The 13,983-nt window shown below is 41.0% G+C and overlaps 1 pseudogene; it reads right to left on the reverse strand.

Annotated features, from left to right (window-relative positions):
- Positions 1–7,861: 7,861 nt before the first annotated feature.
- Positions 7,862–12,739, reverse strand: LOC131571414 (ketosamine-3-kinase-like; annotated as a pseudogene).
- Between the last annotated feature and the right edge of the window lie 1,244 nt (positions 12,740–13,983).

Genomic DNA, 13,983 nt, shown 5'->3' on the forward strand with positions numbered 1-13,983 from the left:
TTTTTAATATTCATGACCTGGACAGTACTCAGTAGGCAAGAAACCCCAAACATTAAAAAACCCTAGAATACAATCCCTACAGACACAGTGCTTATTCTTGATGGCAGGAGCCCTTCACAAACACCAGAACATTTATCTTCCTAGGCACCATAAGCAGACACTGCTGCTGTTTTACAAGAAGTAACAGGAAGTGATGTAACTGGCAGTTTGGGGTGTTAAATGTGAAAATTCCATATTCTCATTTTTACTGACACTGTCGCTGGATATTCTCACCTGCGGCTCCCAGTTGCCTTCACTCTACCCACGGCCAGGGTGCGGCAGAGGCTGAAGCCTTTCCCCGCCGTGCCCCGAGCCGTGCCCCTCCCCGGCTGCTCGCCCGCCTCCCCTTCCCGCCGGGATGGCCGCGGGATGGGGAGGTGGCGGTGGCTCTGGGCTGCCTGGCGGGGCCGCCGCCGCCTCCCTCACCCGCTGGCGCACCGGGAGGAGTGGGCGGTACCGACCGGCTCAGCCGGCGAGGACAGCGGGACGCGCTCCAGGGGTAGGGACGAGCCGCGCTGGCAGCCTGAAACTCCTCCCCGGCCTCCCTTTCGGTCCCCCAGGCATCTTCCCACCCAGAGCCCCTTCCCCGCTGCCGCCCGCACCGGGGGTCTTCGGGCATGCCCCCGGTACATCTTCCCTTCCCTCGCTCTTTTGTATGGCTAAGGAGGGATGTTTGACAAGTGAATCCTCTGTTTTCTTCCTTGCTCAGAAGTTGCATCCTCAGGCTTGTTTGCTCTGTAATTCCTCTCAAAGAGGCAGTGTTCTAGGGATCTCTAGTTTCTGGAGGTTCTAAATGCAAAGAAGGGAGGGTGAGAAGTTGTAAATGATAGATAGGCATAGATGACAGATATTTGTCTTTCCATACAGTGGAAAGCGAAGTGCTAGCAGAACTCTAAAATAGCTTTATTTCTTACTATATGATTTAATTGTAATAGATATTTACATTATTAGATCAATATTAAATACATTCCTAGTATCCTAGTACAGTTATAACTTTTCATGTTCTATTGAAGATAAAAAGAAAACCATGCTGTATTTAAGGAAATTCCTCCTTCACAACACTGGTTTCAAAAGCCAGTTGCTGACCTTTTCTCAGATGTCTCTTTATAGGGAAGATTTTTTTGTTATTTAACCACTACCTTAAATTATCCACTATCTTATGGAGGAATCTTTCAGGTGTCTTTTTCTATGGCCATAAATCTCTGGCTTCAGAGAAGCAATTCCTTTCTAAAAACATCCATCTCTCTGCTGTTACAACATGGAGCCCTGTATCCTGCATTTTCCTCTCTGTGCTGCACTCCCTCCCAAGCAATCCTGTCACATTGGGGTGAGATACAGAGGAACCTGCTCCTGTTATCCTCACTCTTCCTTCGGTACAGGTGTGTCTTTCCAGAGTGCACCATCCTCCAAGCTCTGTGTTACTCTGAATCTGAAGTTTTCTTCATAGGACTGACAGTAAGTGACCTTTTTGAATGAGCTAGAATTTTGCCTTTCATCTGCTTCAAGACTTTTGAGTTGTCCCTCCTCTTTGCATCTGAAATATAAAAACTCATATATTTTGAGATTGTTTCACCCTTCATGTCTTGTACCATAAATGACAGAAAGAATATAAAAGAATAATCCTGGTTATTTTTTGACCTCATTTTAGTTAAACTGATGGATCATATTTTAATGTGACTTTTTAAATATCATACTAACAGAGATATTGTGTACCTAACGTCGCAATCTGAAGCCCATAAAGTTTCCTGGCTTCTGAATATGTGTAGAATGCGATATCCACAGTAAATTAAAAGTTTAAGGGAGGCCTCCCAGCTAAACCAAGGAGACATGAAAACAACAAAAGCTAACAATAGAAGAGACAGATACTTTCTAGTATTGAAATTGTATCATTGTATCAGAAACTGTAGGATGTTTTCTTTCTTGAAAAACTTTTTTTTTTTTAATTCTTGCTGATTAAAAGCTGGAGATCATGATCATAAAATTAGTTCTCGGTGCAATTTAGAATTTAATCTTGTCTTCACAAAGTGGAGAATTCCTTTCATTATTTGACTGCTGTGAGCACATATGACAGGCAAACTTAGGCGTGAGTATGAAAGATGTTCCCTCTCCATGTTAGAGTTGAGTATAATACATCATAAGCAGAGTAAAGCTATCTTTTTATCTCCTTTTAAAAACACAGTGTGACTGTGGCACTAAGATTAAGTGGATTTCATTGTTCTTTCTGTTGTTCTGTCTGCCTGAGAATAATTTCACTTATCTATATTAACATATCTTAGCTAGTGAAAACTTTCGTAATGTTATTATCTTACAATATAAAGCATTACAAGTGTTTTTTAAACTACAGATTTTCACACTAGTTAAACAGAAATACCTTACCTACTAGTTAAACAGAAAATGAAACTCTGTTTCATTTTCTGAAACAGTAACTTTTAAAGGAGTAGTTTTCCTCTGCTGTAATTGTCTGTATTTTTTTCTTTTTAATATTAATGGCATTTCACCCCAAAGGTATAATTTTATTCCTCAATTGTGTTATGCTTTTGCAATACCCTTCTTTGCCAGTCCTCCACCTGAAGTTACTCGGCTCATTGTCTAAATCAAACCTATAACTGACCCAAAGCCATAGTGACTTCTGATACACCCCATTTCTAAAATACAACACAATAATGACAAGCAATATTTTTTCAGTACTTTCTGTTAATATTTTGTTGGTATTTTAAAAATGCAACTCTGTGATGTCTTTCGTTCTGTCTCTTCTCACACTTAACACTTCCAGAATTTAAAAAAAGAAAAATATAGGAAGATGTATAGAATGTATTGGGAGAAAAAAAGGGTGGGAGCTGCTTCTAAAATAAGCAAAAGAAAAAATCTAACATGGACACTTGTAACAAATCCAGTTTTATTGATGTCTCATGGAACAATTTCTATTTATTTCAGCTGGATTAACGAAGGTCTTCCATGGAGAAAAGGAAAAGCTCCTGAATGTATGGGACCTGCTTTTTGCTTCAATGTTTTTTTTTAGTAATAAATTCAGGGTTTTGCTATAGCTTGGTGAAATCTTGGTGCAAGATTTTAGAAAAAAAGCAATACAGCAGAGTCACATGGGGTCAAGAACTCTGTAAATATCAGTTAAAAATTTAAGGAGGGAGTTATGCTGAACAGACAAATTGGGACTGAGGTACTCACTACTAATCTGCAAAGAAATATAAAATCTTATATGAATATAAATCTAATATTTCTGTGTCAAACTGATCCTGGTTACCAGAAGCTGGGTGGAGAGTTTAATTCCAACAGGAGGGGAAAAGGATGGTTGATCTGTGGACAGGTGGCTGTATGAAATTCTGGGCGTGCAGGAACCATAAGCAATTCAACAGGAAGGCAGGTTCTTGCAGAGAGGTGTCTGCACAAAAATGACAGTAAAGCCCAGAGTGGCTGTGGAGACTCGATTCTTGGAGGGTTACAAGACCAGGCAAAGACCTGAGTGACCTGGCCTGCCCTTGTCTCTCAGCCTGCTCTAAGGAGAAGATTCTAATAAGCAACCTTCTGAAGTCTATCCCAACCCAAATTTTTCTAAGATTCTTCCCATTGAGTTCCGATTTCCACGTTTCCCTTCTCCGACTTCTCTCCAAGGCAGAAATCAATGTTACTCAAATTATACATAATCATATCCCAATCCACCACATAATTCCCTCAGGAATTAATTTCAAAATTTAGTTTAAGTTATACATGTGCTGTGATACATCAAGATACATCTTGGAACTATTCTTTAGAGGACATTATAACTGCTTACAACATAAACTACAAATACACTGTATATTCCAGAAAAACCCAGTGGTTTGTTTGTTTGGGTTTTTTACCCTTTTTCATTGTCCAAAAAAAAAATAGAAAGTCAGCAAAATTAGGACAGAGAACCAGGACAGAATGAGAGCATGGATATAAGGAAATGTGCTCATCAGACTAAGAAATTGCAGAGGGAGCCAAACCAGAGGAATAGGTGAAAAGCAGGACACAATCTTCAAAATGTGACAGAAAAAGGTGAATACTAATAAAGGCATGCCTAGAACACTTAAGGTAACAGAACAATCTCAGGAGAAAGAATTCTAAGAGCATTGCAGAACTACAGAAAATGTATTAAAAAAACCCCAATTAACTTGTAGAATTGCACTATCTTTTTGAGGAACCACCAGCACTCTGCCTTCAGGAGAGATTTCATTCCCTTCTCCAGTCCCAGATTCAGCTGTTGTCTAGAAGTGCTCAAAGACAAGGGATCCACAGAAAAAGAGAGTTTGCTGTTACATCCCATTTGTCTGCTTCTTTATACCCCTTCAAATTTTAATGACAGCATAAAACAGCTTAGAAAAAATGAACACAGTATCCCTTACATTAATGCTGTAAATACAATTGTTTACATTTGTGTAGCTTAGAAATAACACTATTTTTCTTCAATGACAAAAATACTTTGATTCAGTTCTATTAGGAAAAGGTCACCTCTGAAGACTTACTGTTTGTATCAGCAAGTTTATTTCACATCTAAGACTTTAAGAAAATCCACTTTCATATTTATTTTGCCCTGCTAATAATAAAAAGTATTTGGTATTTTAGAAAACTCAACATTGTTGTGGAAGATTTGTAAAGAGAATGACCTTGTTAAGTAACTTCTAAGTTTATTATGGAGGAAGATGGATCAGTTAAGGGATCTAGCCAGGCTGACTACTGGCTAAAGTTCCACAGCATTTTCTCAACAAACTGGACTAAGTCTGGGTGAATGGATCAAGGAAAAAGGCACAGACAGAACATTTTATCATCAACATCCACACACTGGTAAAATACATAAAAAATTGAAGGCAGAGTAAGTCCTGAAATTGCACTGTTATGAACAGCACATACCTTTTCTTCAGCGACACACTGCTCCAGACCAGTCCATGACCATGCATATTCCCATAAACACCTCTGATGATCATAACCCTCTCACATAGTAGGGATTTTTAGCAGGTTGGAGCAAGCAGCTCCCCAAGAATAAACACAAGATGCAAGGCTTTAATTTAAGAAACAGAGACAACCATAATCAATTGGAAAATTTTTATTCAAGCAACAAAATTAAAACCTATTTTACCACCAGACTTTGTGCAGGAAGAGTCAAACAGCCAGTGAGACAAATAGCAGAATCAAGGAGCAAAAACTGTAGGAAGTGACAGCCTTCTCCAAACTTACTTCTACTTTGCGTAAATAACTGCAAAATCAGCACCCAAAAAACCCTCAGTAATATGTCCATGTCCACTGCAAAGCCATTTTTGTTAATAAAAGTAATTCCCCAACACTCAAAGTGCATGTTAGATATCATGCATCTCTCTCACCTACCTGGTATGCTTGCACAGAAGCACTGCAACTAGCCTACATCAGGAAGTGAACAATTTCACTATTAACACCTTGAACGTGTTATTACCTTGGAGTTATTAATACGTTGGAGCCATAGTCTGTGGAACAGTCATCATGGGCTTCTGACACTGGTGAGGCGTTGTTATCTGAATTACTTATTTATCTTCTTTGGTTTCACGTCTCTTACCACAAGAGCTACAGCACATGCACTCAGTAGGGACTGTAATGTAAAAATGTAGGAAAGGAAGACCTTTTTGCTTTCCAGGTTATCCAAAGACGTTCTGGGCCCAGAGGTGTCTACATCTTCCCCTCCTTAGTGTGTCTGAGTCCCTGGGAGGCCTTCACAGATAATATTTTACAGTAAACAGTGCAGCACTCTATGTCTGCCTTAGGACTCTCACAAACACAGATGCACAGAAGGTGTACAATCAAGAGTGGGCACATTCCCAGTTTCAGAGGCATAAACAGTGTTGCTTACTGATCATTGTGACAGAATAAGGGTCATAAACTATCCTTGATAAATACACTGAAATGAGAAAGCACAAGCAGTAGAATCCCTTGGAATAAAAGTTACCTGACAGGCACCCTATAGTATTTGCTGAGACCCTCGTGGCAGGAAGAAATGATGAATCTGACTCCATGTTCTCAGACGGCTAATTTATTATTTTATGATACTATATTATATTAAAGAATGCTATACTGTACTAAAGAATACAGAAAGGATACTTACAAAAGGCTAAAAAGATAATAATGAAAACTCGTGAGTCTTTCCAGAGTCCCAACACAGCTTGACACTCATTGGCTCCTGAGTCAAAACACTCACAGCAGAAACCAATGAAACAATAACCTGTGGTAAACAATCTCCAAACACATTCCACATGGGCAAAACAGAGGAGAAGCAAATGTGATAAGAATTTGTTTTCCTTTTTCTCTGAGGCTTCTCAGCTTCCCAGGAGAAAAATCCTGGGTGAAGGAATTTTTCAGAAAATGTGAATGCCACAGCACCCCTGTGGAGAAGCAGCTGGGTGCAGCCCATCAGCCTTCCAGTATACACAGGGCAAGTCTCATCTGATGCCCTCCCCTCCTATGCTGTATTTATAGTTTTCTTTGGGGGTGGGGAAAAGAAAAAGTTCCAGCTGATGTAATTTTATGATTACATGGAGACTGAGTGATTTTAGTTCACACATGTAAAGCACGTAGAGTCTTTACTTTATTAGCATATGCAGGTATGAAAAGTTTTTTGTATTTTCAAGCCAATAAAACAAAATTCAGCTTTTGGTGACTGGTTGGGCCCTTCCTTGGCTTAGCTCCCTTTGGCTGCATTGCTTTAAACAGAGCATGGCCACAACAACTCCATGCCACTCCATCCTTTGTTTCCTGTTTCTCTCAGGGCAGCACACCAAGCTGCCTCAGTGTCCCTGCTCCTGGGGCTGCAGACTTCTTGTTTCTGTTCAACTACTGCTACCATGGACTTCTCTTTGCTCAGACTTGTCTTTTAATATTTCTCCACAAGGACTGAAGTAAAATGTTAGCTCATGGCCCCTGTAAAGCTACAGAAAATGTATGTGAAGACTCCATCACGACCAGATGGCATTGTTGAATGGGCAGTCACAACAGTAAAAAAGCATCTTCTGTTTGCAGTGGTGAGAGAATACACCTCCACAAGATGTGTATATGCAAAGTGTCTTACCTGGAGAGTTCTCTAAGAATGCATACTATTCAACATAAACATAATCTAAAAAAAGAAAATAACTAGTTCTCTTCTGACCAGAAAGAACAGAACAGGCTACAAGCACACTAGGGGGCACCTAAATTTCACTCCACTTTATAAGAGAATAGTCTCCATCCACAAGAATCATATTGGCAACACACTGGAGGTCTTTGAAAGCCTCTGGACACAACCTTGAGTAATGTGCTCTACAGGACTCTGCTTAAAGCAGAGAGGCTGGACTTGATGACAACCACTGGTCCCTTCCAACCCCACCCATTCTGTGATTCTGTGATAATAAACAGCAAGTCCAAATCCCTTCTCATAGTTCCTGTTCGCTTTCAAACCATGTTGTTAACATTGCTCTCATGCTCACAACTGCATGAGAAAGAGGGGGAAAGACACAGCAAAACACAAAGAGCAACTTTTTTAGGCATTTCCTCAGTATTTATTTGTATTACTTTGCATAATCTCAAGTACTTTCTGGATGCTGAGATTAGTTTATTCACTATGCAAATGAAGAAGCTCCTTCTGCAGGTATTTACATGATAAAGCTATTCCCAACAATCCTAAAAAGTACCTACTTGGTACTCCATATGACTCACTAATTCTAAGGTCTTCCGCTGAGCAAGAAGGTCAAGGATCTCAAAGGGGTTTTTTTGATATCACTACACCTTCAGCTGCACTAACAAGTCTGGGGTTTTCCAAACAGCACAAGAAGTACTTGGCTTCAGCAGCAACTTACTTTACAAGGTTTCTCATAATGTTTACAGAAGACCCTCTGTACCCTGAACCAAATGGTTCCAGTGGTTCATGTAGTGGAACAGCGATAAAGCTTCAGGTGTTTCTCAAACCCTGCGGCTCTGGAGATTTTACTGTGATAAGCAGAATAAAAAGAACTCTTGAAGCCACCAAACATCCCAGCTATTGCAAGATCATACTCTGAATGGCCTTAGAAAGAAGCTGGATCAAAGATAACTGGACTAGAATCATCCTCAGCTACATTTCCTCCCCAGAGATCCCCATGCAGGAGAGAAGGAATGATTTCTACACCACAGAAAAAACTGGGTATCTTCACCTGCAGGGGGAAGCGCAAGACATGTAAATTACCAACACCATTCACCTTAAAATGTAGAGGTTTATCTGCATACTTTAAACTTTTAAAAAGTCAATTAAATAAACCTGTAACTTCAAACAGCACAGGACCAAGTTAACAGAGATGCTGAGCAAATCCAGAGGATTTCTGGTTTTCATAAAAGCCAACTGCAGAACAGTCAATCAAATCTCTTTTAGGAAGACAATAAAGAATTTTAAATTGCATTTGGTGCTGTAATATTGACCAGATTCAATAACAACAACTACCACCACCTCAGCATTAGAAGGCTCAGGCATCTCTCAGCAACCTCGAGGAAGTACCAAAGAGCTAAAACTGCAGTCACTTAACAAGATGCAAACAGAAAATCAACAATATGTAGAACAGCCCTGCTTATGTACATTTCTCATTGTAGAAGTGTTCCAGGGAGTGAGAAATATGATTTCCACCTGTAAGATTTCCCAAACAGTCAGGCAAAGCGCTGGCACTTTGGAATTCACTCTGTATTGTTAGCACAGGGTGATGTGGCAAAAGCCATTACACCCTAGAATAAAGGGCATTTTGATCCCTAAAAACTGGAGTCTCCTACCGACAGAACCTGGTGCACACCAAGGAATAGGAGCTTTGTTTTAAGAAAATAAAATCTAGATAATTGATACCCAGCTGTCACTGTAATGAGAACTGAGAGAACTGCTTGTACCTGAAGCTGTGCCTAAAGTTCCCTTGCTTTCCTGTCTCCTGAGCTCCTTTCAATCAGGTCCATCTGGGGGCTGGATCCTTTGTCTGGCAAAGAAACTCACCCAGTCATTGTGCCAGTTGTTCACCTCAAGGACCACTGTTGCAGATGTCAGTTCTATACCACACAAAAGGCAGATTTGCTTCTTTTTCAAATAAATCTTTTGAGGACCACACAGCCTTTGTGCTGGTACCATCCAGGACAGTAACAGCTACCATTTAATTGAATGTTATCTTAAAATGTTAAATTGGAGGAATAATTAATTTTCTCTCAGTGATTAAAACCCCAAAAATTGAAGAGCCATCTGTGTCCAATGCAGCTACAAGTGCTGTCCAAAGCACTATTTTTCTTAGCAGGATAAACCATGATTTTCTTATTCATGGCTCCACAAAAATTAATTTATTTACATTATGATAATTTTGACCCCTTTTTTGTCACCAAAGGAGAAATGAGACAAAATTCTATCAGTCTGATGAAATACAACCTATTTGTGGAAGATAACCACAGCAGGTAACTGTATAAAAGCCAAACTAATCCACAAACTGGACTTCCATTTGCCCTTGTCCTTTACCTTTCAATCCAAAGACATAAATTCAACACCAATGACAAAATACTGAGCATCCAAAATGCAAATGAACCTTAAAAACTATGCAAGGGTACGATGCTGCTTCCATTGAGAATAAAAAAGTTGCACTTTAATATTCTTTTTTTCACAATGGTTAATGTTCTTTTGTTACAATAGTTACTACTCCTGGTAACCATGTTATACTGCTTATTTTTGTATTTTGAGGTGCTGTATCTCTTCTGATACCATGTTCTTGTAGAGATTGTGGTTTAGGCTTCCAAACTGAACTGATCACAGACATCCAAAACAGGGCAAACAAAAGCAAAAAGAAGAACACTCCCACCTGTGTGTTTCGTCCCAACCTATTCTCATACTATCTTTAGTGGAAGAAGATGAACGTGTCCTGAAGTGGCAAAAGCTATTTTAATTATTTTGTAAATTATTATTCATTCAGTTAAATTTGCAAACAGCTGTGTACTGTACCAACTGCACTCCTTTTTTTCATCATCTCTCTAAGTTGCTAGTTATGAAGGTGAAGATCAGCCAGCCAGAGTTCCAAGCAATGCTGAATATCTAAGAAACAAAGATAATGTTAGCAGCTCTGACACATGAATGAATCCAGGTCTTGATATTCCAGGAGTTACTTGAAAATGTCTATCAAGCAAGCAGTAGTTCTTCAGCTCTAACAAAATATCTTCCCAAAATTTCCCAGTATTATAAACACCTTGTCTTCATATCACGACTGCATATTAATACAGATAAAATGTACTTTCCTGGCTGTTTCTGACACCACTATTGAAAGTGAAATCATAAATTTACTTACAATAATAAACTATCAATTCTAATCCCTGTGTGGTATCACTTCCCTAAGCATTTTCAGTAAGGTATGTGTAAGAAAGCATGCACATAATGTGGAACATGTTATGCCTTTTTTTTAATTTCCTCTGGCAAACTGTCTGTCAAACCAAACAAGGCTGATCCTCTTCCTTCTATCACTGTCTCTGGCTGCTCTTCTCTAAAAGGCCTCAAAGAGGGGTGTCAGGTAGGCCTGGTTTATTATCTATTTTTAAGAAAAGCTGATCCTCAACAAAGTTCAGGAAAATCTTGTAGTAATTGCAAACAAGACTTACAGCCAGTTGCTCCCCAAATTATGTTCCTTTTCCTTTTCTTGACCTTTCTGAACTTTCTCTATTCTAAAGGCAATGTCATTTAAAGCAAATTTAGTTCCTCATTTTGTTCCTGTTAACAGATAGTAGCTATCCCCCAGAATCTGCACCCCAAAAATACCACTTGAAATCCAAACCAGCAAGTTCTCTGTCTTTTCTCTGGGGACTCACTGAGGGCTCTTCATGAATCAAACCCTGGCAATGAGCAGGATGAGGGACAAGACTTAAAAGTGGCTACAGAAGTTCTGAAAATGAGAAAAGAAACATTGGTCATGATCACCTCCCCAGAGGAATCAGATGGGATTCATCATATTAAGTGCTAGTCACAGAGAAGGGTCAAAAGTTTGAAACTATCGAAATGAAGGTTAAGAGTTGCAAAAATATTGAAATCAAATTAATTTATTTGGGAAAGTGCCTCTGCAAACTCATGGCAAACATTACAGCACTGGTTCTTATATCAAAGGCAAGTACACAAAACAGGTGATCATGTTGGTAATTTTCCCTACTGTAAAAAGAAACCTTATTGTAAAAACCACTAATTACCTAAACAAACAAACCAAAAGTAACCAAAACCCCGAGTCACTTCTTGATATATTATCAGTTTGCTAGGTGAGACATTATAAAGTGTTTTATACAATTCTCTGCAGTATAATTTATCATGTCCCTTGACATGCTTTATAAAAGCTTTTCTTTTATAAAGGCAAGTGATTTAATTGTCATAATAGCCAAAATTTCTGTTCAAAGGAGGCAAAAATAACTGTTTTCCTGTGTAAGCTCTTCATTTCCAAATGTTCCATCACCTCCACAGTATTGTCCCCAGGCAGTTCTACAACCTTGATGGGTTTAGGCACTCTTACTGTCTGTGTTTTCAGGATGGCTTCCAAACTTGCCATTTCTCCCAGAAACATTTGTCTGACCTGCCAGATATTAAAGAAAATCATTGGTCTCTATAAGCATCGGTCACAGTTAAAATAAAATAAAATATAAAATAAATTAAAAATTTGGAACAAATATTTAATGATGCACAGGATACAGACAGAATTGTACCATCAGGCTTGATGATAATTTTACATCATTTACATTTTGCAGAAATTTTAGTTTGTAAAACAAAGTGAAAATCAAGTTAGGTTCTAGCATTCTCTATAACTTAGAAACTCTCTTTACAGTTGAAGGAGTGCAAACTGCATACACACAAAATGTGTGCAGTATTCTATTAATACAGCAAATGTCTAGGAAGTCATGGACAATATACACCATCAGTTGGCAGGCTAGAAGAATGGCGCTGACATTCACAGACACCATGACTGTCCAGACCGAGAAATAGAGTCAAGCTTCAAAAACAGCTCTGTTTGCAGACACAGAATCACAGAACCATGCAATCGTTAAGGCTGAAAAAGCCCTCTAAGATCCCTGAGTCTAACCACTAACTCAGCACTGCTCTGGGCACTCCGTCAGTGCCTGACAACCCTGCATGTGAAGAAATTTCCTCCAACATCCAATGTAAGCCTCCCCTGACACAACTTGAGGTTGCTTCTTCTCACTTGTTTCCTGGGAGCAGAGCCTGACCCTGGACCCTCCTATCAGGGGTTGTGCAGAGCCACAATTCCCTCCTGAGCCTCCTTTTCTCCAGGCTGAGCTGAGCCCCTTTCCCAGCTCCCTCAGCCGTTCCTGGTGCTTCAGCCCCTTCACCAGCTACGCTCCCTTCTCTGGTCATCCTCCAGCCCCTCAATGTCTTTCTCGTCATGAGACGCCCAAAACTGCCCGCAGGGTTTGAGGTGTGGCCGCATCAGTGCCCAGCACAGGGGACAGTCCCCGCCCTGGGCCCGCTGCCACACCTGGACTGGCACAATCCAGGGATGCCGCTCCCCACGGCGGCGCCCGCCCAGCCCCGGCAGCCCCGATCCCCACCCTGCCACAGCTCCCCCTCGCAGCTGCTCCTCACGAACCCCCGGCCACGGCCCGTGTCGCAGCTCCAGCCTGGGCTGATGCAGCCGCCGCCCGAGGGCCCGGTCGGCCGCAGCACCGCGGTGGCCCCAGCTCGCTTCAGCGCATCCCCCATGGCGGCCGCTGTGAGGGGAGCCACGGGTGGGAAAGGAATTAAAAGCACGGGAAAAGGCAAGGAGAGAAGGAGCGGGCAAGGGGCAGCTGGTGCCGAGAAAGGGCGCTTGAGGGGGACAAAGGGAGTCGGAAGGGAGTCAAAGGGCAGCTTAAGTCAGCAAAAACGGCAGCAGAAGCGGCTGGGGCGGGTAAAGGAGCTGGGCTGATGACCCTGGCCACTGTTGTCAAAGGGCTCTCTTGCTCCTCATATGCCAGTTTCAGTTTGCCTGTTCAGTTTTGTTCTTGTGCTCATGTCAGAATCTATTACAGAATCGCAGAACATTCTGCGTTGGAAGGGATGCACAGGGTTCGTCAAGTCTGACTCCTGCCCCTCACAGGACACTACAACAATCACATCGAGTGCCTGAGAGTGTTGTCCAAATGTACACCTTGAGCTCTGTCAGGTTGGTGCTGTGACCACTTCCCTCTTCCAGTGCACAAAGACCTTCTGGGGGAAGAAGCTTTTCCAAATATCCAACCTAAACCGCCCTGATACAATTTCAGGTCCCCTTCGGTCCTGTCACTGGGCACCACCAAGCAGAGATCAATGTCTGTCCCTTTGCTTCCTGCGCAAGGTTGAAAACAGCAATGAGGTCTCTCCTCTGACTAGTTGGGAAAGAGCTCTGAGATCATCATGTCCAGCCTGTGACCAGACACCACTTTGTCAATCGGACCATGGCATTGGTGTGTCACAGACATCTTTTCATAAAAATCCTTTCTTTTAGGATTTGTCCTTTCTGGGAAGCTGAGGCCCCAGAAGAAAAATGTAAACAATAATTATCTGCTGATGTGAAATGCAATAGGTGCACCTGTGATTGTCTCATGTTCCATGTTTACAATTAAGGGCCAATCACAGGACCAAGCTCGGGGACAGATTCTCAGAGAGCTCTCTTGTTTTTAGATTCTATTCTATTCTTAGCTTAGCAAGCTTCTGAACTTTTCTCTCAATTCTTATTAGTATAGTCATAATGTATTATATATCATAAATTAATAAATCCAGCCTTCTGATCATGAAGCAAGATTCTCATCTATCTCTCTCACCCTGAGGAACCCTCACAAGTCACTGCAATATTGGTGTGCCATGTTCCTTACATACTTCCAGGGACACTGACTCTGGCACCTCCCTGGGCAGCCTCTTCCAGTGTTTAATCATCCTTTCTGGAAAGAAATACCTCATAATGTCCAACCTAAACCTCTGCTGGTGCA

This window comes from Ammospiza caudacuta, chromosome Z (assembly GCF_027887145.1).
Source record: "Ammospiza caudacuta isolate bAmmCau1 chromosome Z, bAmmCau1.pri, whole genome shotgun sequence".
Classification (NCBI taxonomy): domain Eukaryota; kingdom Metazoa; phylum Chordata; class Aves; order Passeriformes; family Passerellidae; genus Ammospiza; species Ammospiza caudacuta.